This window comes from Ursus arctos, unplaced genomic scaffold (genome assembly GCF_023065955.2).
Source record: "Ursus arctos isolate Adak ecotype North America unplaced genomic scaffold, UrsArc2.0 scaffold_20, whole genome shotgun sequence".
In the NCBI taxonomy this organism is placed as follows: domain Eukaryota; kingdom Metazoa; phylum Chordata; class Mammalia; order Carnivora; family Ursidae; genus Ursus; species Ursus arctos.
The window spans coordinates 238,852-259,570 of record NW_026622875.1 but is presented as its reverse complement, the minus strand read 5'-3'; positions in this window follow the sequence as shown (position 1 = coordinate 259,570).

Here is a 20,719-nt window from a genome sequence, read left to right as displayed (position 1 = left end):
GCAGATGCCCAAGGACTGAGCCACCCAGGTGCCCCAACAGTAAGTTTTTTTTTAATAATAATTTTTTATTATGTTATGTTAGTCACCATACAGTACATCCTTAGTTTTTGATGCAATGTTCCATGATTCATTGTTTGCGTATAACAGCCAGTGCTCCATGCAATACGTGCCCTCCTTAATACCCATCACCAGGCTAGCCCCTCTGAAGCCCTCAGTTTGTTTCCCAGAGTCCACAGTCCCTCGGGGTACAACAGTAAGTTTTTAACAAGAAAGCAGAATATATTATTTATTTTTAAAATGTGGGCAGTACTTTTTTAAGGGTACAAGCAGGTAGAGGAATATGTAATTAATAAAAATGTCTCTCTGTAAATTCCAGCTTCTGATAATAGCAAAGTAGCCTGTATTGTACTACCTGTCCAGCCATAAATAATTGTAACATTGGGCAAATATGTCTTAAGCTGTGTTAAAGTCCTGGAGAGTTAACAAAATCTGGCAGAAACAACAGGGATTTAACCCTTGAAAGATGGAAAACATACTGGATGATATCCACATGTACACAGTTTTTTCCTTCGGGATATATCCCAGCTGGTTGTGAAAAGTAGGCCAAAAACTTACTGAATTAAGAAGTCAGACCCTAGAGCTGAGGCTTCTCAAGCAGCAAGAATTAGGGAAGGGAGTCCTGTAAGAAGAGAACCACAGAGGGGACAGCTCGTAAACATCAAGAGAATAATAAACTTAATAGAACCTGGACCACTTGGATATATATTTTGACCTCCTAATTGTTAAAATATTTCCACTGTTAACTCCACTGAGGTAAGCAAGAATTCTAAGATGGCCTTTCCAACTCCCACTCCCTGATGTACACACCCTCTATATGACGGATTTGGTTCCTGATTAATCTTTTAAACAGACTGAATTCAGTTACATGAACTCTTTAAATCTGAGTCTAGAGGTCAGAGACTCAAAGTGTGAAAGGGATCTGATGCAGGAGAAATTCTATGTTCTGTTCCTCATGGAAAGGAATGCAGGTGGCCCCTAGGAGCTGAAAGTAACTCTGGATGCCAGCCATGAGAAACTGAATTCTTACAACCCCACGAGCTTGGCAAAAGACCCCGAGCTACTGATGAGAACACATCTGGCTGATACCTCAGTTTTAGCTTTCTGAGACGCTGAGCTGAGAACTAGCCCTATCATGCCAAAACTTCTGACCTATAAAACTTTAAGAAAATGAAGGTACTGTTTGAAGCCACTAAAATGGTTGTAATTTGCTGCACAACAATAGAAAACTAATATACCCATATTCAAATAAAAAAGAAGTCAAGATAGAATTGTCAAAATTGGAGGTCTATAGCAAAACCACGTAACCAGTATTGATGGGCCACCACTCCACTAGATCAAACGTGGGTGTAACTCATTTGTTTACTTAAGCGAAGCCATTGACAGAATGTGCAGAGGAAAAAACCTGACTTTCAAAAATCAAGTGTAGGCATTAAATATATTCTGGGCATAAACAGAAGTGGAAAATTTATAAAAATTGACATAAAGTCTAGATTGTCATTCTAGCTATTTAAAATTGTAGATTTTGCTAAGAGGAATAAGATAACCATGGTGCAAAGAATTTGGAAAATAAAGGAAAAAAGGAAAATACTGCATGGAGCTTAACCATATTAGTTCAACAGTAGTCTGTGACAGATTGTTGGTCATTTCCATCGGAGATATTTTTCTAACATAAGGTTTCCATATTGTATCCACAAGACTTTATGGGCATTTTATAATTAAGAATCATTACACACACACCCAAACACTTACACACATGCGCTCTAACATACAAAATATAAATCCTTTTTAATTTTTATAATGATTTTTATGTTATTTCACTAGCTTCAAAATAATTACGTCAATGGTTATATCATATTTTATTGAGGGGATGAATAATATTTTACTTAAATATATTTATGTTGATGGGTTTTAGCTTCTTCTAAACTTTACACTGTTAATAATGCTGATTTATATCACACTGCAAAATATTGTTTTTCCACTTTGGGGTAAATTTCCTTAAAACAGATACCCAGAAATGAAATACTACACCAAAATATCCGAACACTTGTTTTTCAAAAGGGACTCCAAGTAATAATTTGTATTTTATTTCTACTAGAACAACAGTGGGCAGTAATGTTTTTAGGGAATGAGTAAATGACTGGGAAATAATAATTGGCAAATATAGCACTCTGGAAATTCTAGGTACTAGAAATGACTGAATAGCCTCTTTCAGACTCTCACCAATGATAATTCTAAACTTCAAGAAAGGGTGTTGGGAAGAGGGGGACTGTTTACACCACTGGAGAGTTACCAAAAGAGGGCAGAAACTAATAGGAATTTGACTCTTTAAAAGAAGGGAACTGTAAAATAAACAGGCAAACAAACAAATTTTTAAAAAGGGAACTATAATAGATGAGATCAACACTTAAGTAGAATTTTTTTTTTCCCAAGAGTATTTCCTAGAACCACGTGAAGCAAGACACCATGAACCTGCTGGCTTGAGAAGTTAGAACCTGGAACTGACAATCTAGAGCAGCTAGATTTAAGGGTGCAAATCCCAGTAAAAAGAGTCACAGAGAAAAGTGCACCATGTGCATATAAACCCTCCTCAAATCCTAACACTGACATATACATTGGGCAAGTCTTCAAGGAGTCCTGAAGGAAAACAAGAGCTGGAAGGCTAGAAAATGTTTAGAAGAGATTTCAACAGTTGACCACTGCAAAGGAGACGAGGTTTGTACTATGATTCTTGCCAGATGTATGAAAAGCTAGAAAGATTAATACCAGCAAAGCTTAACACTAAGCATCCACAAGATCGAGGTGATTAGTTCATACATTAATTTTCTGTTACAATAAAACTCATTGGTAGGAGAAGGAAGGGAAGAATGAAGGGGGGGTAAACAGAAGGGGGAATAAAGCATGAGAGACTATGGACTCTGGGAAACAAACTGAGGGCTTCAGAGGGGAGGAGGGTGGGGGAATGGGATAGACTGGTGATGGGTAGTAGGGAGGGCACGTATTGCACCGTGCACTGGGTGTTATACGCATCTAATGAATCATGGAACATTACATCAAAAACTAGGGATGTACTGTATGGTGACTAACATAACATAATAAAAAATTATTATAAAAAAACATCATTTTTGAGAGGAAAGTAACAAAACCTAGAATTTTTAGATGCTCATACGCAATAAAGAATCACCAGGGCGCCTGGGTTGCTCAGTCAGTTAAACATCCACCTCTTGATTTTGGCTCAGGATCACAGGATTGAGCTCCACATAGTGCTCAGCAGGGAGTCAGCTTAAGGATTCTCTCCCTCTCCCTTTGCCTCTCCTTACACTTGTGGTCTCTCTCTCTCTCTCAAATAAATAAATCTAAAAAAAAAGAATTTCTATATATGCAGAACTACCAGAAGATGACACAGTCACAATAAAGAAATCAGTAAATAGAAATAGATTTGGGGCTGCCGGGGTGGCTCAGTCGGTGAAGAGAGCAACTCCTCACTTTGGCTCAGGTCGTGATCTCAGGGTGGTGAGACTGAGCCCCTCATCAGGTTCTGCGGTGGACATGCAGCCTGCTTAAATTCTCTCTCTCCTCCACTGCCCCAGAACCCCTCAGAAAGAAGGAAGGAAGGAAGGAAGGAAGGAAGGAAGGAAGGAAGGAAGGAAAGAAAGAAAGAAAGAAAGAAAGAAAGAAAGAAAGAAAGAAAGAAAGAAAGGGGTTCAGAGATACACAAATGTTGGGAATGAAAAACGAGAATTTTAAAATAAATATGAAAGATATATTTTTAAAAATCCACAGAGCAACATTTATATAATGAGAAAAAAGACTGGAAATTTCAGGAGAGCTATGGTAATAATCCTAGAACTGAAAAAATTAATTTCTAGAATCAAAATTCATTAGGTACAATTGAGAGTAGACGGGATACAATAAAACAAAGTATAAGCAAATTTACATGTTAGTCAACAGCTATCCAAACCAAAGTAAAGTTAAACAACTATATTGTTTAAATGGCCTGTGAGACTGTGTCAAGCAGACTGATTTCTGGAGTCTTGGAAGGAAATAAGAGCAAGAAAGGGGCAGATGAAAGACCATAAATTAGAGTTTTTCCAAACTGTAAACAAATAACATTGACAGATCCATCTTGCAAGCAAGACAAAAATAGAGAAAACCATGTATAGGAGAACAGCAAAGCTAAACTGCTGAAATGCAAAGATAGAAAGTATTAAAAGTAGTCAGAGGGAAGAAAAAAGACACATAACATACATAAAAATAACTCTAAAAAGTAGAACAGGAAAATATGAAACAGCTTTAAAGTAAAAGAAAAAAGGAAAAAAAGAAAGAAAACTAAAAATCTAGATTTCTATATCTACAGAAACTGTCTTTTTTCAAAAATAAAAGAATCATGCAACAATTTTCTGATGAAAGAAAACAGAGAATACATGTTGCCCACAGAAAAATGCTAGAGGGTATTGTTTAGGCTGAAGTGAAAAAGATTATCTTACAGAATCCATGTGTAAAGAGAGGAAAGTTACCATGGAAACACAAAGTATAAGAAAGCAGATATGACTATATGAGTATCAGAAAAGTAGAGCTCAAGATGAGTTGTACTCCCAGACCTAAAGATCATTCCATTATGATGAAAGGGGCAATTCATCAAGATCTAACAATTTTACATGTTTAAGCACCTAATCATAGTCTCAGAAGGTATGAAACAAAAAGCAACAAAAATAAAGAAATAGCAAATATATAATTATGTCTGAAAACTGTAGCACCCCATTCTCAGTAATTGATAGAACAAGTACCCTCAATTCAATAAATATTTATAAGATTTAAATAACACTGTAAACAACTTTAACTAATTGTCATAAAATATTCTATCTGATAACTACAGACCACACATTCTTTTCAAGTTCATGGATTGTTCATGATAGACCACACTCTAGGGCATAAAACAATAAAATTCATACGATTGAAATAGCATATTTTATAAGTACAAAAATCTTACATTAGAAATAAAAAGGAAAATATAAATAAAGTCCAAATATTTAAATACTTGTTATATAACTAATATTTTAAAAAATAATATTCACAAGTGAAAGAAGAAATCACAAGGCAAATTTTAAAAATCATTTAAATAAAATGATAATGAAAACAAAATAGCGCAAAACTTTAGAGATGCTGCTATAACAGCAGTAGAGGAAAATCAACAGTTTTAAACACGTGTATTAGAAAAAAGGAGAGCGCTAGCATCAAGTATCTAATGAAGGGAGGGAGTACTCCTCAGCTGATTTTTTGAGGCCATCTAATACTGGTTCCAAATATTATAAGAGAAGATTATAAACCAATATAATTCATAAGCATAGATACAAAAAATAAAAACCTATAAAATATTATCAAGTCAAATATGATGATATATATACAACATGAATATATCAAGTGCCAGTAGATGTTATTCAGGAATGATAGTTTGGTTCAACATTTAAAAATCAATGTAAGTTCAACATCAAGAGAACAAAAAAGAAACATCATATGGTCACTTCAATAATTACAGAAAAGGCATCTGTCAAAATTCTACGCCCACTCAGTAAAAATTTTTATGTATAGAAAGAAAATTCCCCAACCAACTGAAGATCATCACCCTACTGGAAATCTATTAAATCTTGATGTAATGAATAACTGTGTCCTAATATCAGGGAAAAGGTGAGGATACCCATTTTTAACACATCTTTCCAAGGTTGTACTGTAGACCGTAAAAGGTAGAAAAGACTAGAAAAATACATTAAAGGCAGCATAGAAAAGAATATACTTAGAAGTCAAATTAAAGAAAAATATATAAGTTCTCTATATTTAAAATCATAAAACACTGATCAGAGGAATTTTAAAGAACCAGAGTAAATGGAAAGATGTGGCTGTCATCGAGTCAAAGACTCAATATAACTGAGAGGTCAATTCTCCTAATTTACCTATAAATTCAAAGGAATCATAGTTGAAGTCACTGTGTTCTGGGGGTTTTTTGGTAGACATTTTCAACTTTATTCTCACATTTATATGAAAGTGAAAAAGTCCTAGAATATTAGCTTTAAAGGAGATGGAGCAAAACTTCCCAACTCTTAAATGTGGCCTGCACTTACTAACTTCCCTCCAAAGAGCACCATATGGAAAGAGGGAGGGAAGAATATTTACAGTGGAGAAATCTGACAGTCATTCCCTCATCCAGGTAATCAAAGTTACTATTAACAATGACAAATTATATTGATGGCGTGTGTTCTTGATATAATGGGATGAGAATGGCACTTAACCTCTCTAATCTGCCTCAAAAAATAAATAAGTGTAAGTGTGTTCTAATCATAGGAAAAGCATCAGACAACTCGAATGAGGGACCTTCTGCAATATACCTACCGGTACTCCTAAAAACTGTGAATACCATCTGTAACAAGGACAAGGAAGGTTGGGAAAAGTCAGTCTCCAGGAGCCTAAGGAAACACAACTATTAAATGTAATGCAGCATCCTGGATGCTATTCTGGAACATAAAAAGGACAATAGGTAAATTTAAGGAACTCTGAATAAAGTATTAACTCTACTCAATAATGTGTCAAGGGACACCTGGGTGGCTCAGTCAGTTAAGCATCTCACTCTTGATTTCGGCTCAGGTCATGATCTCAGGGTCGTGAGATTGAGCCCTGTGTCAGGCTCTGCACTCAGAGGGGGGTCTCTCAAAATTCTCTCTTTCTTTCTCCCTCTGCCCCTCTGCATCAGACGCTCTAAAATAAATAAATAAATATTTAAAATAATAATAATGAGGTATCGATATTAGTTCATTAGTTGTGACAAATGTACCATCATAATGTAAGATGTTAATAATTAGAAAATCTGTGAATGGAGTATATATGGGAAACCTCTCTTTTATTCTGCAACTTTTCTGCAAATCTAAAACTATTTTAAAATTCAAAAAGTTTATCTTTCAAGAATAGTCATAATAATTCTCAAAAGAACACTCTGTGGGATTTCAGGGTTTAGCACAAAGCTACATAAATCACATCAGTGTGGTATTGGCAGAAGGATAGATAATAGATCAATAAAACAAGTAGAGAGTACAGAAATATATCCACAGAAACCCAGTCGATTGATTTTTGACGATAGTGCCAAGGTAATTAAATGAGTAAAATACAGTTGTTTCAAAAACAGTACTGAAAAAAACTTATTATTGATATGGGGGGGAAAGTCATTATCTCAACCCCTACCTCATAACATTTAGACCAATTAATTCAGTATAGATTATAGACCTAAATGTATAAACTTCAACTACAAAGCTTCCAGAAGAAAATATAAGAGAACCTTTTTACGAGCTTAGGGTAGGAATACATTCCTTAGATTTCAAAAAGCACTAAATTTAAGAGGAAAATCTGACATACTTGACTTTTAAAAATCTAAGCCATCTGTTTTTGTTTTTTTGTTTTTGTTTTTCCAAAGAACACTCAGATGAAAGAAAAAAGTCATCTATAAAGTGGCATCGAGTGCCTACAACACTTACTGGCTAAAAAATGGTATCTGGGTTATATAAGAACTCTTAAAAGTCATGAATAAAATGCCGTAAACAATAAAAAAGACTGTGCAAAGGGGTGCCTGGGTGGCTTGGTTGGTTAAGCAAATGACGTTCGGTTTCTGCTCAGGTCATAATCTCAGGGTAATGAGATTGAGCCCCGTGTCGGGCTCCATGTCAGAGCACAGTCAACTAGAGATTCTCTCTTCTCCCTCTGCCCTTGTCCCCCACTCGCATGCTTTCTCTCTAAAATAAAATAAATTTTTTAAAATGTTTTTTAAAAACTGGGCAAAAATCTCCAATAGACATGTTACAAAAGATGACACAGAACTGGCTAATGACTACATGAAAATATGTTCCATGGTTGTAGCCATCGGGAAAAGGCAAACTGAATCCATGAGATGTAATCAAAATCCACCAGAATTTAAAAGGTGAAAACAGTAAATACTGTTGAAGATGTGAAACAACAAAAGCTCTCGATAGCTTGTTTGTCAGAGTCTTATAAAGTCATCACATACCAAAATAACCCAGAAATTCCACTGCTAGGTATTTACCCAAGAATGAAAACAGGGGCACCTGGGTGGCTCAGTCATCGAGTAGACGTCTGCCTTCGGCTCAGGGTGTGATCCTGGGGTTCTGGGATCGAGCCCCACATCGGGCTCCCTGTTCCGCTAGGAGCCTGCTTCTTCCTCTCCCACTCCCCCTGCTTGTGTTCCCTCTCTCACTGGCTGTCTCCCTCTCTGTCAAATAAATAAATAAAATCTTTAAAAAAAGAAGAAGAAGAAGAATGAAACCGCATCAATGTATACAGCAAGTATATTCATAAATTGTAAAGAAAATAACCATAATAGCTATTAACAGGTAAATTGATAAAAAAAAGAAATATAGGTATGCCCATAAAATGGGAATAGTATTCAGCAGTTAAAAGGAATAAACTATTGATGCATTACTTTGAGTTAAAGAATGTGGTGGGGGGAATATGCCTACAGTATTATTACATTTGTAGGAGTTCCAGCTCAACTATGGTGAGAAGACAAGAAGAGCTGTTATCTCTGAGAAAGGGAAGGGACTGATTAGTAAGGGACAAGAGGGGGACTTTCCAGGGCAATGGTAATGTTATATGTATTGGTTGCGATGGAGATACTGCATGTGTAATCATAATCATAGAAAAATCTGTGTAATTTGTCAAAATAATAAAACTATGTAATTAAAAACCTGTGCATTTTACTATATATATATATATAATATCAAAATTAAAATAGTAAAATTATTTTAAACAGTACCCTTAAATGGTTTTTACTTACACTTATGAATTAACTTGTGTAAAATACTGTAACTATATTTGTGTTCCAGTTTGTTAATGTTACATTCTTATCCTTTGTGCATACATCTATTTTCCTTAGTTAGTTCTACTTCTTAATATATAAGATATATTTGCTGTTTAACTCATTATACACATAATTTCCAAGTCTGTTGTTTATAATTTTTAAGAAGGGGGGAGGGGCAAAGGGAGCAGCTTAAGTAGGCTCCACACCCAGCGTGAGTCTGACACAGGCTCAGTCTCCCAACCCTGATATCAAGACCTGAGGGGAAGTAAGGAGCTGGGTGCTTAAGCAACTGCACCACCCAGGAGCCCCTGTTGTTTACATTTTTAACTTTTAATCATGTTTTAAATCTTTTTGTTCATTTCCTATGATCTCTTTTGCTTGTCAGCATAGAAAGGTTATTCCTATAAGAGATTTGGTCTATATGCTTCCCTAATACCTTCTAGCGATCCATCATTTTTTTTTTATGTTAGACTTGTTAATCCCTCTGGAATTTATTTCTCTTATTGGAATAAAAATATCAATTAGGTTTTTTTTGTTCTGATTTCTAACCATGTGTAGCTTTTATCTATTGACGAAGAAAGTATCCTGAATAAAATGAAGTTTATTTCTGGGCTATTTCAATTAACTGTCTATTGCAATGAAGATGCCACATATTTTAGCTATTAAAATTGTATAATGTATTTATATAACAAAGAGGAACCCCTTGTTATTCACTATTAGCCAGAATTTACTTCTACGGTCCCACGTCTCTACTCTCTCAGAATATGTTAAAATCTTTTTATCAAGGTAATTAAATGCAGTTGTAAATTTCTTTGAAGCTATATGGTAACTATACATTAATTTGTAAATTTCTGACATCTTATAGTATTCTCTGTTCCACTTCAGGAATATGAGATATTCCTCTATTAACTGTCCCCTTTATGTAACTTAAAAAGATTTATTTTTCCATTTATATCTCTAGACTATCTTTACATATTATAATTTTATATTTGTGATGGAAACAATTTCCATTTTAATTTAATTACATTTTGATGCTACACAGAAATTATGTAGAAGTTATGTCCAAACACTTTAACGAGATTGTCTTACATTTAAAAATAAATAGTACCACAAATTTCTTGATACCAAATTCAAAGTGTGTATTAATTTGTGCTTTCACCACATTTTGTATTGTTTTGTAATATCTGGGGGCGCCTGGATGGGTCAGTTGGTTAAGCGTCCAACTCTTGATTTTGGCACAGGACAGGGCCTCGGGATTGTGGGATCCAGTCCCACATCAGGCTCTGTGCTGGGCATGGAGCCTGCTTGAGATTCTTTCTCTCCTTCTCCCTCAGCCCCTCCCCACCCCTTCTCTGTCTCTCTCTCCCTTTCTCTAAATTAAAAATAAGAAAATATTTATACAATATCTGTTTTCAAAGAATAGTTCATTGAAATTTCGTCAAAGATTAGCATATGATGCTGTGGCATTAGACTCCAATACTTCCCTGAATGCTCAATAATGAAATTAAATTTGTAGGACTAATAATTACATTTTAAGAAAGTGGAGAAAACAGGAAAGTTTAGTTTTTATTTCTCCCCAAACCTCTTTCACATGAGTAGCACCACTAAATACAGTTAGCTAAGAAAGTGCTAAAAATGGGAAGGGCATACCATAAGAATGCCAAGGATTTTGAAGAGTTTCTGAGAGCTGGCGTACAGAGAGTATCAAATGGACTGAAATGTTGTAACACATTGAATCAACAGCTCGGAGCCTCCAAAGTCAAGGCCATAGTCAAGCTGGCAAAGTTTTCACTGATGGAATTTCCCCATGAATCTACAAGTATAGGTGAAAAAAAAGAGTGGAAAAAATTAGTGACTTGAAAAAACTGGTCCTATAGCCTCAAAGCCCTTTCCATCCAACCCATATTCAGTGGTGAGTTTTGATACTGGGCTAAGGCTAGAGAAATACATTCTAACAAATTGGAGAAATTTTCTTAGAAGTCCCTGGATTTGCAGATAGGGGGTCCTCCCAATTTTGACAACTGGGAGGAGAGAGAACTGAGTGCCTGCCTGCCTGCCTGCCTGCCTGCCTGAGGTTAAATTCCGCTTGTGATGGGATCTATCCAGAGACAGATACTAAAAGGATGGGCCGATAAAGGCAGATAGCAACTACCAAGCCACCTATGTTAATCAAAATGGTCATACATTACAAATAGAAAATTGAAGGGAATGAAAACCTTCCAAAATAAGAACCGATAGGAACCTGAAGGAAATAAAACATTCTGTGTCAGGTTTGACCAGTAAACTCTGAGACGGCAAAGGAAAAGATTACTCCAGACACCTAAGTAGGAGAAAGGGAGAGGCCTGGGGACCAGACACCCTAGTGGTGAAAGGCTCCTAGCCAAACTCTACCTCCATTTTTATTATGCATGTTATCAAAGAATCAAGATTAGAAAGGAATGTAAAGTTTCAATAACTGGGGCAGTGACATTCACGGGCATTGTGTGATGAGAGCTACCTGTGTTGGTGACTTGCAGTCAGGGGGTAGGTGACGATTAAGGTCTCACCTAAGTTAAGCATCTGTGCCCTGGGAGGCAGCATCAAGCCACTATTAGGATCTGGCTGTTTTCAGCCCAGAAACTTCAAAGGAGGCCCAGTTTTCTAGTCAGTCCTTCTTTGCTTTTCAACTGGCCTCTCCCAAGGAGGATTATGTCTATCAGATCTCAGCTAGCCAGGCATTGTGAATTCCCACAATCCTGGGAAAAAGAAGTACTTGGAGATTCTAATCAGTCTCCCTAAAGAGATTTTATTTTATTTTTTTAAAGACAATGCACAGATAAAATAAGAATTGGATGATTTTAAAAAGGGGAAAAAAAATCCAAAGAAGAATCCTTGGCAATCAAAAATAGGACGGCCAAATTTTAAGAGTGAAACAGAACTGTGATAAAAATGAGGAACTATTTCAGAACCTCTAGAAAAGAGACAAAAGAGGAGAAATAGGAAAGCAAAGCTAACAGACTGAGCCTCAATTCAGAAGGGCTGGTATCAATCAAAAATGACTTCTAGAATGAGAAGGACAGAGACTATACATGGGAGAAATCAACCAGTAAGCATTAGGAGAGGTTTTTCCAAGTTAAAAGACAAATTTTCACTTAGACTTGTTGAGTGGTAAGAGGTACATAGCTAGAAATACCCCATTGTCGAACTATCAAGAATAAAAAAAAAATTCCTCAAAATATTCAAAGAAGAAAATATTGCCACCCACCAAGTTTGTCAGTAATATTTAACAGTCGAAGTCCCCAAGGATGGGAAGCACTTTATCTCTAGAAATCTGTATCCTCCCATATTCAAATGACAGAAAGAAAGAAAGAATTTCTAGTCGTAACAATATTCTAGAAGTTTTCCCCCATGTGTCTTTATTTTTGAAAAAATTACTTATGGATATACTTTGGTAAAACAAAGAATAACCCCAGAGGAAGCTAATGAATCCCAGAGACAGGCTAATTAGTTCCATAATACAAAATAAAAATGCAATAATTCTGAGAGGTATCATTGTAACAGCTGGCCTAAAAATTGACTATCCAAAATATAAATAAGTTGAATTATCTTAATGAAATGATAAAAAATTCTTTCTTCACAAAGAATAAGTTATTTAAAAACTCTAGAAAATGTTTTAAAAGTGAAAACTATAAAAGTCATAGTTCAAATATAACATAACCTAACATAGCAGGATTTTGAATATTTGAAGGTAAGGAAAGAGGGAATTATTGATAGTCATGCTAGATACATAAACTTAGATGTATCTATGTCTTCATATGAGCTCAATCAAAAAATACTCTGAGGTTAGTAATATTTATACTTCCAATATACTGTTTAAGCTTTATTCATTGGTATTAAATTTTCAGAAGAAAATAAAGGAGGAAAAAACATAATAAGGTTTACCAAGAAAATATGGTATAGGGTTCTACGGAAGGTTTTACAACCTAAACCACTCCCATTCAAAATACACAGCAATACTGTATAAAAGAAAAAAATCCTAGGAGGAGAAGTGAACTCAGAAAAAAGAAATTTACTCAAACCAGTACATAAGAGGGAACTGCTGGCCAGTCATAAGAGGACTTTGAAACTGCTAGTGTCATCAGAAAAACTGCAGAAACCTCTGATCAAACGACAAGAATTCTAACAAGACGCCCTGACAAGAGAAAAGGCTTTGGCCGTGCACAGTATGGGGAGACAGGCTTAAGATTCGGCAAACTGTGGAGGGTCACAATGAGTTAGTGAAAACGGGCCAGATGCTATCTACAGATGCACACAGACAGTTGTTGGCATGGGACATGAGTGGATGTGCAAGTCTTCCTGTAGTACCTGTAACCAAAGGACCAGCCTTATGTCGAGTTCGAATTTACATCATTTCATTACACAGAAGCCTAGAGAAAGCAAAAGCAAATTCTCACTGTAGAGAGACACTCTCAAACACAGCCTCAGAGAATTCTGAGAAAACGTGGAAACAACAAATAGTAACAGTAGAATTAAACGAGGGAATGCTAGCCAGAGGTAAATTGATACATAATTTTAACCTTACTGGTCATATAACCTTGAGAAAGTAACATAACTCCAGTGCTATTTTTCTCATCTGTAAAAAGAAGGGGGATAATAATATCATCACCATTTGGAATGCCTTAGTTATGCATTCCATCAAACATTCATTCAACAAATGCTTCTTTGAAGAGTAATGCTTTCCTGACACCGCTGAAGGCACTAGAAAGACATTAATAAACACAAGATATAAGTATCTTGCCTTACGGAGCTACCACTTTTTGGATCATGTTTTATTTTGGAATTAGACATCAACAAAGGCATGATATGATTTGGATGATAATGCATGTCTAGAAGACAAGCCCTTTTCAATACGGTAATCAGAAGTCTTTCCAGAGGAGACAGTAAGCAGGCAGAAACCTGGAGGAAGAGAACTGAATCCTGTAAAGATCTGGGGAAAGAAATTTCTGGGAAGAGGGATCAAGTATAAAATCCCCAAAGTAGAAGGGGCTTGGGACAGTGAGGCCACGGTCTCGTGAAAGAGTGGTGGAGCTGACATCAGACAACAGTTAGGCATAGTCCAGGTATTCAGGCTTTATATCTGTGTAAGTAGCTTTGATTTAAAACTAAGCTCAAGGGGAGACATTTGAAGGTTTCAGGCAGGAATGATGAGAGCACTTAAAAAAAAAATTCAGTGGCTGAATAAAAGAGATAATGCATAATTGCTCAGCCCAGATTTTGGCAAAGAATAAGCAGTGAGTAATCGATGACTATTATTGTTGTTAATTATATTTAACCGCCTGTGAAGCAGAACCTGATATGTAAAGAATTTATTTCTTTCTTTTCTTATCTTCATTGGTCACGTCCTCTCTGACAGTTGTACCACAGATCCTGCCTATTCCCGCTTCACTTCCACAAATTTATTGTTTCAAGGCCGAAAGCAGAGTTGATCTGAAAGTTTTCAGTGGACAATAGAGAGTATTTTAGCTGTAAGAAACTAGAGCATTAGCTAGTCTCCAGAGGGTCTGAGGAAACAAGAGGTAACCATATTGCCCAAGCACAGAGATTAGTGATTCCAGGGATGAATTGCTACATTACCTTAAAGACAACATCCGTTAAAGCTACTGTGCCCATTAAACTCAGATTAATGGCATGAGGCTAGCAGAAAGGAGGGGAGACAAGAAGAGAACTAGGCCTATTGATTTCTTTGCAAGATTGTAAATTGAAAAAAATACTGGAGATGAATGGTTCTAAATCGCCCATGTTTACTTACACAGCATCTCTTCACATTCAGTAGAAGGTTGCTTTGCTTACCTTAACCAATGCAGAAATAAATGTCAAGTGCTAGGCATTTTTAATTTCCTCCTTCAAATCTAACACAAACTGTTTTGTTTAGAGGCAAGTCTGATTATCTACGGTAGGGGCTTCCTTTTCGATAGTTTATAAAAGGGAGATCTGCTCCAAAAAAAGAAGTATGTGTTTTGTTTGTTTTGTTTTAGTTTACCATTCACCCTCTTTGTCTTTTTCTCACCTGAAATTATGCTTTATCCAAAGGTGTTTATTCTCAGACTTCACTCCAATAAAGAAAATTTTATCAGTTGTTTTTCCTGAAATCTGCTAGTGCTTAATTGGTTTTATGAGCAAGCCATCACATGAAGGATATGCTTTAAAATCAATATAACATAAAAGATATCATTTCTATTTCCACTTTGCCAAATAAATTATTAGTTACGATACTGAAATTATCACCATTGTTTATGCATATTTAATGAGGACATGTGAGACACATAATGCTAGCATAAACCCATTGGCTTATACGTAAAATTTAATTTTGTCTTAAGTTTGCAGAATCCCAGGCACAAATCCCATTTGCAGTGATTTTCATATTAAGTTCTGCTCGTTCCATGGAACACCCCCAAATATGGCTGCATAAAATGAAGAGAAGCAGTGCTCTAAGAAGCAAAATTCCATTTCATTGCCTATACCTAAAACAGTACAGCTTTCCTTTAATTCGTTTGAAATACTGGGTTTCAGGAAGATTCTTCAGGAACAAAAGATTCAATACTTTAAAAAAAGGACAGAATTTGAACACTGTTATCATATACTAATTTGCAGAAGCTAATTAGGATGATTAAAAAGAAATCATCTTTGATAGTGTGCAGATCTAATGAAGCTCCTTATGTGATAAGACTATAGTAGGCCTTAAAAATGACCATGTTAATTTTAGCTTTGCCTGGAGCTCGGTCAGATTTTAACTAGGGATTTTGCTTCCATTCCTCTTTCCTAGACACATATCCAGCACACACACACATACATGCAAAACTTCACTGAAGAGATCTATAAAATTTTATTACTGTGGATTTAACAGTAAAGAAATTATTTCATATATGTACACCATACCATGTATGTATACCATGCCTGTATAGCATATCTCAGGTATGTGTACATCCCAGTCCAGTGACTTAGTGCAGTGACTTGACACCGTTAATAACCAAGTCTTTGCACTCTTCACTAGATCACCACCATTCCAATGACAGCCGCAGACTAGGAGTCCCCAGGATGACTGAGGGCTATCGCAATTCCACACACCACACCACATGGGAAGCAGAGAAAAGCATCTCCTTCCATACCTCTTTTTTTAGAGTAAGAGAGGCATATTTAGCAGTGTTCCAAGATTCCCTTCAGACATTAATGTAAATGTTATCAAATACCCATTCCTAGACAAAGTATTGGCAAGGGAAATGGAATTGTCAGAGCCTAGTGAAAAGTATGATCACATGAGAATGGCAGACTATCGGAATTAAATTAGGGTTACATTAAGAATTTTAAAAGTTAGACTGGAAGAAGTTACCTCTACATATCAAGTAGACAAAAAAGGAGCCTGTTAAACAAATATAAAAGTAAAATTTAAGTCATTACAACCTTCTTCCAGGAAAGCACTAATAGTCCATTAAAATAAAATTAGGGTATAGAATCACAGATCTCTGATCTAATACCTAGTCTGGCCAAATCAATTTCAAGAAGGCCTAGAATGTACTTCTCTGCACATAAAGTTAAACAAAGATATGTCCATGATTAATATCCATTTTAAGTATTACTTATATTCTCTGAAATAAGCAGTCACTTAAATTTTACACACACACACACACACACACACACACACACACACACACACACACACAATTCTGGTTTCTTTAGAAATACTTTAATATGTTTTCCAAAGATTTTATCTCCCTCATTGGTGCTGCTCCTGTTCTCAACCATAAAACACCCCTGATATTACATAAACCCTTTCAGCAAATAGAGTTTTAAAAATCAAGCAAGTGCCAGAAATAAACATAAGTAGCATGTGTTTTGTTAGTTGTTTGTTTGAGCTGCATTTGGCTTCCAAAAATAAATTCTCCACTGAACACTTCGGAAGCTTCTTCATTATCTTACACATATTGTCAAGATTGTGAAAAGTCTTATAACCTAACAAGATAACCTGCCAAAATTCCATAGAAGAAACTAGCTGAAGAAATAAGAGTCTGGGGATGGAAATAATAGATTTTATTTCTTAAGTACAACAAATGTCCTTTGCTGCAACCTATTTCCATCCTTCCCCTGCCCCTCCCAGTTCTCAGGGACAACAGAAACAGATGCAGAGAGATGCCTGTATATGCAGTGGGTTGCATTACAGGAGAGGAATCCTGAGCACAGGAAAACCTAAATTTTTATAGTAGGCAGTAACATGCTGGCCCTGTGATCCAGAGAGAGGTGTTTTTATTATACTGGACAAAAAGCAAACCTGACATTTGTTTGGAGAAAGACACTGTTTTCCCAAACTGTAAGCAAACCTGTCATTTGCTCCAGAAAGAGATACAATCTTCACTTCCATGACTGTTCACTATACACATATCCTTGGAAAACTTTGTTCAGAATAAGCGGAAGTTAATGCCTTGCTCACAAGCATGCAGAAATGTGAGAAATCTATGGAGAACTGTCGTTCGATATTCTTTTTTTCACATTTGCTGATGAGTGTTCAAAAATATCCACTTGAGGGGCGCCTGGGTGGCACAGCGGTTAAGCATCTGCCTTCAGCTCAGGGCGTGATCCCAGCGTTATGGGATCGAGCCCCACATCAGGCTCTTCCACTATGAGCCTGCTTCTTCCTCTCCCACTCCCCCTGCTTGTGTTCCCTCTCTCGCTGGCTGTCTCTATCTCTGTCGAATAAATAAATAAAATTAAAAAAATATATATATCCACTTGAGAAATTACACCGGTTTACTTCAGGGACCAAGAATCATGGAAATTAAAAATAATTGAAAAAAATAAATTGAGATCCCTATATAAGAATGAAGCTTTATGTTAAGTTCCAATGGAATTAAGCCAAAACTTTAGTTTTATTTATTTACTTAGAAATGTAAAGATTCCCTGCTTCTCTAGTAAAGTTCTTATCTTCATAAAGGGTCTTGTGAGCAAGCCAAGATATGCTGGTCTTGCATTCTTGTAGTGACAATAATGTACAATAGAAAATAAGACTCCAAAGCTCTTTTATCATTTATGATGACAGATTGAGAGCAGCCGCAAGCACGAAGCTGACAATTCTGCCTAGGATGATGTACAGCAGAATCCAAAATGATCCTAAGATGCATTAACTTTATAATAATATACAGTGACCATTACTGATTAGGAATGCAAGATGCTTGTGATAATATATGGGGGAAGGGATGGTTCAAAACCAAGAGTACACTATGTATTGGTGTGTTAACTTAGGACCACAGATCTTATACTCACAGAAAAGGAAATTATTGGCTATTTTACTCATAGAATAGTAGGCTGCTATATGTAAATTTCCTGGGGAAACATATAATTTTAATTTTTTATAAATACATGCAAACATATATTTTACTTGACAAACATATTATGCAATAATGATATCCAAAGATCAAAAGCAGAGTATAATAAAAGGGGACAAAAAGACTGAAAGGCAACCCACATTTTTTTCCCGTTTGTTAACTCAGAGATGTTTGGACATTGTAGAAACAAGGCACATCATAAAGAGTCATGGGTAAACAAGGCTACTCATAAACCTTAAACCAGCAGATGTAGCAGGAAAATCCAGCTCATCAAGTGGGGATGCTTTCAAATTGCTCCTCTCATCTGTTATAACTTCTTTGGTGCTTAAACATGTTTAAATTAAAATCATATGCTAATTGACTTTAAGATCTTAGAGATAATCTAGTTTAGTTTCTTTATCAGTGAGATTCAGAGTATAGAGATGGGCTAAAAAATATTTATTGAGTACTACTACATGCCAAAGATTATGCTGGGGACTTCATACACATTGTCATATTTAGTCTCCCATGATACCTGAGAGAACAGACTTATCACATTCTCATAGGAGGAAGAAATAGATATGTTGTTTTACTACATATTGATATCAAAATGAAGCAAGATTTTAACAATATTAACATTAGAATTAATCACTCATTTATGAAAATAAGTAATTCTTAAATTGAGATCTTAGCATGATGTAAACTAACTTCTGAGAACTGACAAAACCCAATTCTAGTTCAAATACAGTAGGCATTTTCTTTTTCTCTTCCATTGTTTGAATTAACCATCGCATATTAATCTATAATGGTGCCTCTTTACCTACCACCCTCTTCACTCTCTTCCTCAAAAGCCATAATTCTTCAAAGAGTGATCCTCGATCTATTCCACCCACACATCTATTACATAGGAACTGCTGAGTTGGGAAATTGATCCCAGCTCCAGGAATAGGCCCTATTACATCTGAGCCAAGTAAGGAATCACCACCAACCTCCTACCCCACCCCATTGACTCAGAGGTAACCCAAAGCATTCACTAGTCCCTATTATGATTCAGAAAATGGCACATGATCTAAGTTGACTCAAACAAACTGAAAGTTAGGGTCTTTTGATGATAGTTGAATTATTCTATTTATTTCTAGTTAATACAAAAAAAGGCAAAGTATAGCCTTGATTGCTATTGGCAGAGACCAGCCTTAAGATAAAGCTAACAATACAGACAGAAGAGTGGGAAGAATGACAGTTGATGATTTCATCACATAGTTACTGGACAAATCAAGCCTTGTTCACTCATTATTTATAGAGATCCATTATAAGGAAGCCAATCCATCTTTTTTAATTAGCTAATACATTTTTAAGGTTGAGTTTTCTGTGACTTGCTGTCAAAAATAAACCTAATTAGTAACTTCTGTGATTTACTTACACTGTTTTTCTTCTCTATCTCTAGTAGATAAAAATTTCCACCTGTAATGCCAAGTGCCCCAAAGGTATCATGCTCTAAACATCATCCCTACTCTTTTCCTTGAACTCATTCTTGTAATTCCTTTCTTGATAAATGTTAATATAACCATAAGGTAATTCTTGATTCCTTCCTCTTCCTCATAACTCAAATTCCTTCAGTCATCAAATGTATATTCTTTCTCCATTTTTGACATCCCTTTTATTCTGTGCCTAACTTTTTAAAAATAGAACTTTAACTAGTTCTGAAATCTCACCTATGCTCTAATTTCAATGGAAATTCATTAAGGAACAAAGAATTATACTTTTCATAGGTTAAACAAAAAACAACATGTCATGAAAAGAGTTACAGTGGTGAAAAGTAATTCAGGAAGAATATACAATTTTATATTTACATGAAATTGGATTCAAGACCTAAATATGAGACCTGAAAACATAAAACTCCTAGAAGAAAATATAGGCAGTAATTTCTTTGACATCAGCCATTAAAACATTTTTCTAGATATGTCTCCTGAGGCAAAAAAAAAAAAAAAAAAAAAAAAGGCAAAGTTTAACTATTGGAAACACATCAAAATAAAATAAAAAGTTTTTGCATGGTGAAGGAAACCATTAACAAACAACAAGGAAACCTACTGAATTGGAGAAGATACTTTCAAATGATATATCTAATAAGGGGTTAATACCCAAAATATATAAAGAACTTATAAAACTCAACACTAAATAGTAATAATTATCCAATTAAAAAATGGGCAGAGAACCTGAACAGACATTTTTCCAAAGAAAACATACAAATGGTCAACAGACACATGATAAGATGCTACAAATCACTAGGAAACGGGAAAATGCAAATCAAAACCACAATGCTGTATCACTTCACACTTGTCAGAATAGCAAGAATCAACATAACAAGAAATAAGAAGTACTGGCAAGAATGTGGGGGAAAAAGGAACCTCATGCACTACTGGTAGGAATACAAAGTGGTGCAGCTACTGTGGAAAACAGTTGGAGGTTCTTCAGAAAG